Here is a 10589-nt window from a genome sequence, read left to right as displayed (position 1 = left end):
TTTATTTATTTATTTATTTATTTATTTATTTATTTATTTATTTATTTTTATTATTTTTTTAAACTAACATCTTTATGAAACTGAAAATGGTATGCATTCTTTTTTTTTTTTTTTAAGACTTTATTTATTTATTTGAGAGAGAGAATGAGAGACAGAGAGCATGAGAGGGAGGAGGGTCAGAGGGAGAAGCAGACTCCCCGCCGAGCAGGGAGCCCGATGCGGGACTCGATCCAGGGACTAGATCCAGGGACTCCAGGACCATGACCTGAGCCGAAGGCAGTCGCTTAACCAACTGAGCCACCCAGGCGCCTGAGGACTTGCCATTTATGTGGGAAATGCTCATCTCTTTATCTCTCTGGCCTGTTCTGATGGGCCAGGATGGGGCCACTGACTGTGCATTGTGCGGACAAGGTAGACCCTAAGTGGAGGGTTTGGGTCTGTTGGTGGATACAAAATGCAGATTCTTCATGAACCCCGGTGCTGGCCTATCTGGAATCAGATCCAGCAGGTTTGGAGCCTACTAGCAGTTTTCAGAAGTTCCCAGATACAGTCACATCTCCCGCTGAAATGTAGGCAGGACAGGTATCATGACCTCCATCACATAATGAAGGAGCTGGAGGTCAGAGAGACGAAGTCATTTGCCCAAAGCCATATGGCCAGTAAATTGGCAAGTCGGAACTAGAAGTCAGAACCAGTGTTCTTTCCAAGGCCCCAACATTTCCTAAGATGTGTGGGAAGAACATTTCTGAAGGAGATTAATAAATGCTCCATTAAAGACAAATTCTGTTAATAATTGGCTTGGGAAATACTAGAAATAAATACATACATACATACATAAAAGGTTAAATGGGGATCTTGTTGAAGGAGCTCTCAGAGCCTCCCTGAGTGTTCCAGGGACTCTGCGGGGAGGAACGGACTTGACCTGGCTTCTTCAGCACAAGCCACACAGGCCCAAGGAGCTGCACGGTGACCTCCCCCCCAGCCCGTTCCCCTGGGCCCCGAGGAAGCATCAATACCTCCCCAACCCCCTCCGTCGCCTGTCAATGTGGATGGGCCCTGGGGTGAAGGATGTGGGCCAGGAAGTGCCCTGGAAGCACAAGGACACACCTGACCCTGAGCCCATCACAGCGCACAGCTTCCACGGCCAGTTACAGGTGCACCCACAGGTCTTCCGAAGAGCCTTTCTGCTGGGGGCACATAACTATGACAGCGTATCCTCTGGCACCTTGACTAAGGCAAGGCATCTCTCCTTTAAACCCATCTAGTTCCCACGTGGCAGTTGGCTGGCTCTGCCTGGCACGGGGCTTGGGAAAGCTAACAAGAGATGCAGGGCGGTGGGGGGCGGCCAGGGTGAGCACACAGTAGTGAAACACTGAATGAATGAATGACCAGATCCCTGGGTCGACCAGGCTTGAGGACCGGGCAGGCCAGGGCTCCGTGGTCCCCTCCTCCCCTCCAGCTCCCACAGCTCACCCTGCCCTTGGCGCGGCCCCAGAGCCAGCACAGTTCCCCATTCACCGTGTTCCCACCTTCGATTATGGAGATACGGTGGCAGAGAGAGCGGGGCGGACAAAGGACCACTTGTTCGTACAATGGAGAAGGGGCCTTTTAGAAAGTGGCGGCTATTGCTTGCAGAAGGAATCCTGTGGGAAGGGAGCCCTCTGTATTCTTTCCAGCTTTTCTTATATATAAAAAGGAAGGGTGAGCTCAGCTCAGGTTGGATTGAAAACGGATCCCTCGATCACAGGTGTATAGGAATCATGATGCTCCCTCTCCCCGCCCGCTACAAGAGTGTCCTGCCTGGAAATCACAGATAACTGGGGATGGCTGGAGACTTGAGGGAGCTTCAGTGTCGGAGGTCAAACTCCAGTGTTCAAGGGGCCTGACCGGTAAGTGAACTGCCTAGGGAGCGGTGATGACCAACCAGGGCACACTTTTGATTCTGTCCCTCCTGAAGGGGGTGCTTGTTGCCCATGGGAATCTGGCCCTGCTGTTGCTGTCCTGATGTTTTTTTAAAAGAAAAGCCAGAATTTCAGTGTGCAATCGTCCAGTTTGTCAATATTGGATCTACTTCTGATTATGGTAGCAATACTATGTGGGCCAGAGAAAAGGCTTCCGAGGGCCGGATTCAGTTAGAAACTGCAGACCTCAGGAAAACCCCACTTTGTTTTTCCTGTTTTATAATCACAAGAAACAAACTAGCACAGAGGATGCCCTGCGTGTAACAGAGACTTCAGAATCAAGTTTGTTCGAAAAAGCTGGAGATTTCAGTCTGGTGTTGGAATTTGGGCTGAGTTTGGTTGTGGCGGTGGATTGCTGGGACAGGGTATGGTCCATGCTTCACATTTGAACACAGGAGAGCTGCTGGGCCAGGCTGGAGCGCTCCATGGGTCCCCTCCCCCAGATGGAGTCGTGCTGGTCAGTCTTCCTAGTACCCCTCTGCCCCCGTGGGAGCACCCCCACAGGGAGACCTGCTCTACCCCATTCCTCACCACCACCTTTGCTCACCCCAACACTAGTTCCCTGAGGGGCTGGACTAGCAGGGCTCCATGCCCACCCGAATATGCTGTTCCTGCCAAAGCCTTGACCCTTCTCACTCCCTCCTTTTTAGGAACCTAAGGCTAGAGAAGAGATAGGTTTGCCCAAGTCACAGAGGTGGCCCGGGGCACTTCCAAATACCCCAAACCACAGAGGGTTAGAAGCTAGTGTCAGTGTGTTCTATTTCAAGGCCCTGGGATCTCCAGGCTGTCCCTCATTGCTGATTTAGCACAGGGTATCGACTCTGCTGTCCCCTTCGCTGCCACCAGCCCAGGCTCCTGATGCCATGACCTCGTGGCTGCCAGGCTCCCAGCCTCCTCACATGGCCCTGCGATTGTCACTCCGGTCACAGACTGAAGTGTCTCCACCTCCCCTCTGTCCTTTCTTCCCGGCTCTCCTTCCTCCAGGTGGAGAGGGAACCATGTTCTTTTCAGAAAGGGTCTGCTTGCGATACATGGTTGTCACCTAGGAGGTCCAAGAAAGGAGGCCTGGCTCTTCGAGGAAAGTTCCTGAGTCCAGCGGCTGGAGTGAGGGCAGAGTCCTAGCCCCACGCGCACCAACATCAGCGGATTGGCGGGTGGCAGCACCTTGTGTGGGACTGTGGGGAGAGGGGTGGAGGCAGGCCCTGGAGTTCTGAAGGATTAAGAGGAAACCTGCCAAGCCACGGACGAAGGTTCTCAGGGAAGAGGGGCCCCCAGGTTTGCGTCCACGAGGCCACGAGAGCCAGGACTCAGGGCTCCAGGCCTGGCTTGTGCCTGGGAGTAGCAGTCACCTGCACCCGAGGGGCTGAGAACGGCAATCTGGGGGCCTCAGCGGGGAGCTCCTAGGGGGCCCATCCTCACTCCTGGGTCCACACCAGCCCAGGCGCGGATCCGTTCAGAAAAAGCAAGTCCAAGTGAGAGCCAGTGCTATGAATGGAGTGTTTGTGTCCCCCTAAAACCCACGTGCTGAAGCCTTAACCCCCAAGGTGATAGCCTTTGGGCGGTGGGGCTTCCGGGAGGAGTTAGGTTTGGATGAGGTCTTGGGGGCGGGGCCCCATGATAGGATTATGTCCTTCTGAGAAGAGGAAGAGACCTGGGCTTTCTCTCTCCCTCGTGTGAGGACACAGGGAAAAGGCGGCCATCCACAAGCCAGGAGAGAGTCTTCACCCAGAGCTGAATCGGTTGGCGCCCTGATCTTGGACTCCCAGCCTCCAGAACCGTGAGAAACACATGCGTATAGTTTAAGCCCCAGCCCGTGGTGGTTTGTTACAGCTCCCGCGTCAGCTAAAACAGCCGGTATCGCTGGTCTGTGCACGACCCCCAGGCTAGGGCCCACTGAGGCCCGCAAGGGTCCGCCAGCTGGGTGCCACGGACCCCCCTGGGGCTGTAGAAGCCCTGGCCGGGCTGTCTTTTTATTTCATTTTGTTGTTGACAATTTAGTTTTATTTTCCCAGTTCCAAGGCAGCTGGGGCTTAAGGAGAGACATTTGATTTCCAACGAACTCTCCTGGTGGGTGGCAGTGGGTCATAAGAAGACTTCTCTGTATACCAGTTTCTCATATTCATACGATTTTAAGTGTCACCCCCCACGCCCCGCATCACCCCAGTTTTGTTGTTGTTCACTCATTTCCCTGTGACCCAGGGCAGTAACAGGTGGGGAGGCAATGAGTGGCTCAGACACAGGAGTGTCAAAAAGGTTTGCAGCCTAGCACCTCCACCGTTTACTTAAGATAACATTTTTTTTTTTTAATTTTATTTATTTATTTGACAGAGAGACACAGCGAGAGAGGGAACACAAGCAGGGGGAGTGGGAGAGGGAGAAGCAGGCTTCCCGCTGAGCAGGGAGCCCGATGCGGGACTCGATCCCAGGACTCTGGGATCATGACCTGAGCTGAAGGCAGTCGCTCAACCAACTGAGCCACCCAGGCGCCCTACTTAAGATAACATTAAGAAGCGACTCTGCATCACCCCCACGGACCTGCCCCCGACAGGTGGGCCCTCCCTCCCTGGTCCAGCCCACCTGGGAAGGAGGGAGGGGAGGAAGGATGGACCCGCCCCACTTTGTGGGGTTGATGAGACTGCAAGTTGAAGGGTCAAGGAAGCACAGAGCTTACAGATGGCCCCAGGGGAGGGTTCAGAGCCCTCAGGACAGGGTGGGAGGTGACAGGGAAGCAGGGAGGTCAGTGGATGGGCCGTCCTGGGCCAGGAATCGTCGACTGGCTGCTCCAGACCCAGCCTGCCACTGCCCAGCTAGTTACTAACGGGGACAACCCCCAAACCACTTCCAGCCTCGTTTGTTTCGACTGTAAGACCAGAAAAAACCCTGCCAATCCTACACCTTCACAGGCTTGTCATGAGGACCAAATCGAATGGCTATGGTTCTTTGAAAGCATTTTTTAACATTGAGGTAGAATTCACAGAACATAAAATTAACCACTGTAAGTGTACAATTCCGTGGTGTTTTGTACACGTGCACTGTTCTGCAACCACCACCTCCATCTGGTCCCGACACGTGTCATTCACCTGGAAAGGCAGCTCCATGTTCTTTAAGCGGTCATTCCTGCAGCGCCTACCAACCACCAGTCTGTGCTCCGTCCCTATGGATTTACTTATTCTGGAATCATCCACGATGGACTCAACCACGGTGTGACCTTTTGTGTGCAGCTCCTTCCCCCTAGCGTGATGTTTTCACGGTTCATCCATGTGGTAGCAGGTGTCCTTCTTATGGTTGAATGATTTTCCACTGGAGGGACATCGCGTGCTTTGGCGATCCACTCGTGCTTTGTTGGACGCTCAGCGTGTTCCCGTGTTTCAGCGGCTGTGAAAAGTGCTGCTGGGAATGGGTGTGTGTGTGTGTGTGTGTGTGTGTGTGTGGATTTGAGTGCCTGCTTGCAACACCGTGGGGTATCTGCCTAGGAGTGGAGCTCCAGGGTGTGTGGTAACTCACGTTTAGCTCTCTGGGAACCATCACACAGTTCAGTTGAAAGCATTTTTGTGAAGTCAGGAATGTGCGAGGAAGTGTACATCACCTCCTCGGTCACCTTCCCCTGGGCACACTCTGGTCTGCCATGTTGTCTTTTTAAAAACTGTCCCCTGGGCCTTGGCTACCACCTGACCAGAGCACACCCCAGAGGAGCAGTGACAGCCAACTTCTGTGTAACTATGCTAGTGTTTGCATTTTTACTTTGTGAGATTCTCTTACCTGATATCTGCTCAGATTTTTTTTTTTTAGTTTTTGACTGAAAAGGGGAACTTCAGCTCTGTTCATTTGTGTCCGTTATATTGTTAGTTTGTATCAGAAACTGAGGCACAAGCAAGGTAGGTAACTCGTCCAAAGACACATTGCTAGTAGATGGTCAAATCTAGGACCCAGATGATGTGATAAGAGCCCACGTTGTAAATCTCTGGTGCCTTCCTGATTCTCACAGCATATTGCCCATGGTGCCATCAATCTAGGGCCATCTTCATTCACATGGTTGACGAAAACAGGTTAGACAGGATCTGGCCAAGGAACAAGCCCATGGGACAGCACCAGCGCCCCTCTCCCAGGGTGGCATTAATCCCTACCAGCAGCCTCTGAGCCTGATTATGGAATCACTTCCAGCCACCTGAACCCAACCCACACAAAGGCGCAGTAAGAGATGTAATCAGTTGAGTCAAACACCAATCCTAAAACAGAAATTAACTATTTTGGTGCGTGAGTTTTTCTTGTTAATTTCAACTTGGCTCCCAATATGTATCTACCTCCTTAGTAATCCATTCTAGAATCTTGCTAGAAAGCAACAGTGATTCAGAGGTTGTCTATAATTTATGAAACTCTTACTCTCTTTTCTCCTCTTGAAAATTAAGACAGTTCCCTATGTCTGGTTTCCTGGGATTGTTCATTCTCCTTAATCTCATTTATTCATTCACTCAACATGTTTATTGAGCACCTGCTACGTGCCAGACATTGTACTAGGCTCCAAAAGGAATCAGACAGGGACTCTGCTTTCATGTCAGCACCCAGGGGTGTGTTTTGTCTGGGTGGGGAGCTGCCTGCCCTCCTGCCCCCCAGGACTGCACTTTTACAGTTGGGTCTGCTCTTCCTAGGGAGCAAAACGGAGCTCCGAACTCTGCTGCCCGCTACCTTCTGTTCCAGAATATTCCTGTCCTTGTTGCTCTAGATTCCTCCCTGCCGTCCTCTTGCTGGTCTTTGCATTGAGGTCGAACTTTGGGTCTTTCTGTCTTTCTGACACTTTTACAGAAATCTTTTCCACTTGCCTTCATCATTGCTTCTGACCTTGGGCTTCTGTCCTTTGTCCCTTTAATTTTTGAAGTTCTAAGCAGCATCCAAGGGTTTTGGGGTGTTTCAGATGCCTTCTCCTCCTGTTCCTGTAGTGGTTTCTGTTTTTTATCAGTTGGGGTTTTGAAGGAGGAGGATGGGGATCTTGGGCAGTGGGAGAGGCATCTCTGCCCTTCTGAAGGGAGCAGACTGCTAGGATGGAAGAGCAGCTTCTTCCAGGGCGTGGAGCTCTGCTGGGGGGGGAGGGTGGGGGTGGTTACAGATGCAGGGAAGCACAATCTGCTCCACCTCGGAGCTTTCTCCATACCTCACGGAGCTGTCCCTCGGGTCACATGTGGTAAACAGCCAAAGGAGGTCAGCGCTGATTGGGCAGCTCTCCCAGAACCCTAGGCTGGCTGAGCTACTCCAGACAAACAGGACTTGAAAGGAGACGCCCCGAGATGCTAATTTTGCATTCTCTTTCCCAGGATGCTCAGCAGTGCTTCTGATTCTGGTTGTCAAATACATTTATGCTATCTTTGATAACTAGATGCACTGAGGAACTCTTAGAGGATGCATATAATTGATACTGTGAATATAATTATAAACAATAATTGAAATGTCACTGTAAGGTAAAAATGAACAAATCTTTCAGCTTTAAATACTTCAAGCAGGAAGCAGGGCTTTCGGCTGGTCCGAAGGTAGTGAGTTATCTCAATTGATTGTTCACAGTCAGTTACAGATCGAACTCCTTGTTCTACTCTTTCCCCCCTTCTCACTACTGCACTTGACTAGTCTTTTGCAGAGCTGCCCGCCTCTACATATTAGATACGTTGTCCCTTTTTTTCTATTTAAAAATTTTAAGTCAACACTACCAAGTAGTGCTGCTATGTTTGTATCATCGAAATAAGAGCTGGGGATACAAAAAAGTATTTTTAAATATAGTCTTTTACCTTGAGGAGCTTATGATGAATTTGGGGAAGCCAATACAGACCCTCCTCCCTGCCCCCAAAATCAAATAGAGATGATGAAGATAGTATACATTCTAAGAGATCAAGGAAAGGAAATAGGGTGGGGATAGTATATATTCTAGGAGATCAAGGAAAGGAAATAAAAAGGCTTTTATTTTTCCCACTTTTTAATAGAGTAGGTGTTTTTTTTTTTCATTCAACAAATATTTATTGAATACCTGCTACATGCCAGTTAACTGTTTTTTTTTTCCTTTTCCAAATTTTATTTAAATTCTAGTTAGTTAACATACTGTGCAATATTGGTTTCAGGAGTAGAATTCAGTGATTCATCACTTACATACAACACCTAGTGCTCATCATGACAAGTGCCCTCCTTTATGCCCATCAGCCACCCACCTCCCCTCATCAACCCTCAGTTTGTTCTCTATCGTTAAGAGTCTCTTATAGTTTGTTTCCCTTTCTCTCTCTGTCTCTCTCTTTTCCCCTTCCCCTGTGTTCATCTGTTTTGTTTCTTAAATTCCACATGTGAATGAAATCATATGGTATTTGTCTTTCTCTGACTTATTTCACTTAGTATAATACCCTATCTCCATCTATGTTGCAAATGACATGATTTCCTTCTTTTTGATGGCTGACTAACAGTCCATTGTGTGTGTGTGTGTATCTCACACATCTTTATCATGTGTGTATCTCACACATCATTCATCAGTGGATGGACACTTGGGCTGCTTCCACAGTTTGGCTGTTGTTGATAATGCTGCTATAAACACCCGGGTGCATGTCCCCCATTGAATCTGTATTTTTGTGTCCTTTGGGTAAATACCTAGTAGTGCAGTTGCTGGATTATCAGGTAGTTCTCTTTTAGAGTGGGGTTTTATTTGATTTCTACATTCCTTATGTCATTTGCAAACCAAATCAAAACAAAACAAAAACCAAAGGAAAAGTCTTTGAAGATATGTAAGGATTTTTAAATGTTTTGAATATCAGTAGAATGAGAGACTAATATTTGATGATACAACACTTAATAGGTGAAATTAGGAGACATTTCAAAGTTGACAATCCTGTTAAATCTTGAAGAGATATGAACATTCTCAAGAAGGAAACATTTTGGAAGAAGAAAAACCAAGTCCAAGAGTCTGAAAACAGAGAAGAAGGTAGAGAAGGGCAGAGTATATTGTGGGACACCCAGATGAGGCCTCAGAGCCACTTTGTCATCCTGGTTCTGCCCTTACGTTCTTTTGTAACCGTGGGAAACCCATTCAGCTGCCTCCTCATCTGAAAGTAGGGGCCATAACACTGATTCACTTTTCTCCTAATTCCCTTTTTTTTTTTTAAGATTTTATTAATTTATTTGATAGAACACAAGTAGGTGGAGCGGCAGGCAGAGGGAGAGGGAGAGGGAGAGGGAGAAGCAGAAGCGGACTTCCCACTGAGCAAGCAGCCCGATGCGGGGCTCGATCCCAAGACCCTGGGATCATGACCTGAGCTGAAGGCAGATGCTTAACAGACTGAGCCACCCAGGTGCCCCGGAAGTGTAATTCCTAACAGAATCAGAAGCAAGGTGTAGTACCATGTGCAGGCCACAAATGTGTATCTAATAAAGGAAGCTATTTGGTTTATTCTCATAGGTAGGTGTAGGCAATCCAAGGTACCTTGAGAACACAGTGGATTTCCCTAGTGCTTCCGTGATTACCGTCTTGGGTAGTCTCAAGGTGACTCCACAGGGAGGTAAGGCAGCAGCATTAAGAGCAACACCCTAGGACTTAGAGAGACCAAGGGCTCCCGGTGGATGTTCTCAATCTAAATCTCATGCCCTTTCCTGTATACCTCACTGTTTCCCCGGTAATGGGTATACACATAGAAGGCAAACCACATTACTTACAGTGGATCGTTCAAGCCAGTTGATGATGCTATGATCATATACCAGCAATTAACACAGGATTATCATATCTGAAGAATAATAAGTGATACTCTGAGAAAACGACAGTCTGTTGGCCACGGCCAATGCTGTACATTTGTCAAAGAAAACCCTATGTTTGTATTGTATTTTATAAGGTGCAAAATATTTTCATATTATTTATTTCACAGTATGCTTTACAACCCAGTTAGGTTAGTGTGGCAGACATTACCATTTCACAAATGAAGAAAGTGAGGTTCCGAGAACACATGGGTAGCTCAGGGCCCACCGAAGAGTTCGTTACTTGTGGGACCAGCATAACCTTTCTTCTTCAAGAGATCTCTCTGCTACCCTACAATGAAAAACCCACAAAGTGGGGTGCCTGGGTAGTTCAGTCTGTTAAGCCTCCAACTCTTCATTTTGGCTCAGGTCATGATCTCAGGGTCCTGGGATCCAGCCCTGCGTTGGGCTCCGTGCTCAGCTGGGAGTCTGTCTGAGATTCTGTCCCTCCCCCAAACTTGCTCGCTCTCTCTCAAATAATGAATAAATCATAAAAAAGAAAAAACACAAAAAAACAAAAACTGGGCGCCTGGGTGGCTCAGTTGGTTAAGCAACTGCCTTAGGCTCAGGTCATGATCCTGGAGTCCCAGAATCGAGTCCCGCATCGGGCTCCCTGCTCGGCAGGGAGTCTGCTTCTCCCTCTGATCCTCCCCCCTCTCATGCTCTGTCTATCTCATTCTCTCTCTCAAATAAATAAATAAAATCTTAAAAAAAAAAACAATAAAATTGACAAAGAAACAATGGCAACAAAGCCATAAACCAAGTGCTGTAGTGTCCCAATCAATGGAAACATGGCCTTCAAATGCAAATCTAGATAGGTAGGTAATAACATGAGACAAGGTTCAGGGGATATAAGTAATTGGTGGTGGAATAAATGTGAAC

The sequence above is a fragment of the Mirounga leonina genome, unplaced genomic scaffold, assembly GCF_011800145.1.
Source record: "Mirounga leonina isolate KUSES-001 unplaced genomic scaffold, KU_Mleo_1.0 Mir_174, whole genome shotgun sequence".
Classification (NCBI taxonomy): domain Eukaryota; kingdom Metazoa; phylum Chordata; class Mammalia; order Carnivora; family Phocidae; genus Mirounga; species Mirounga leonina.
This window is presented reverse-complemented; position numbering follows the sequence as displayed.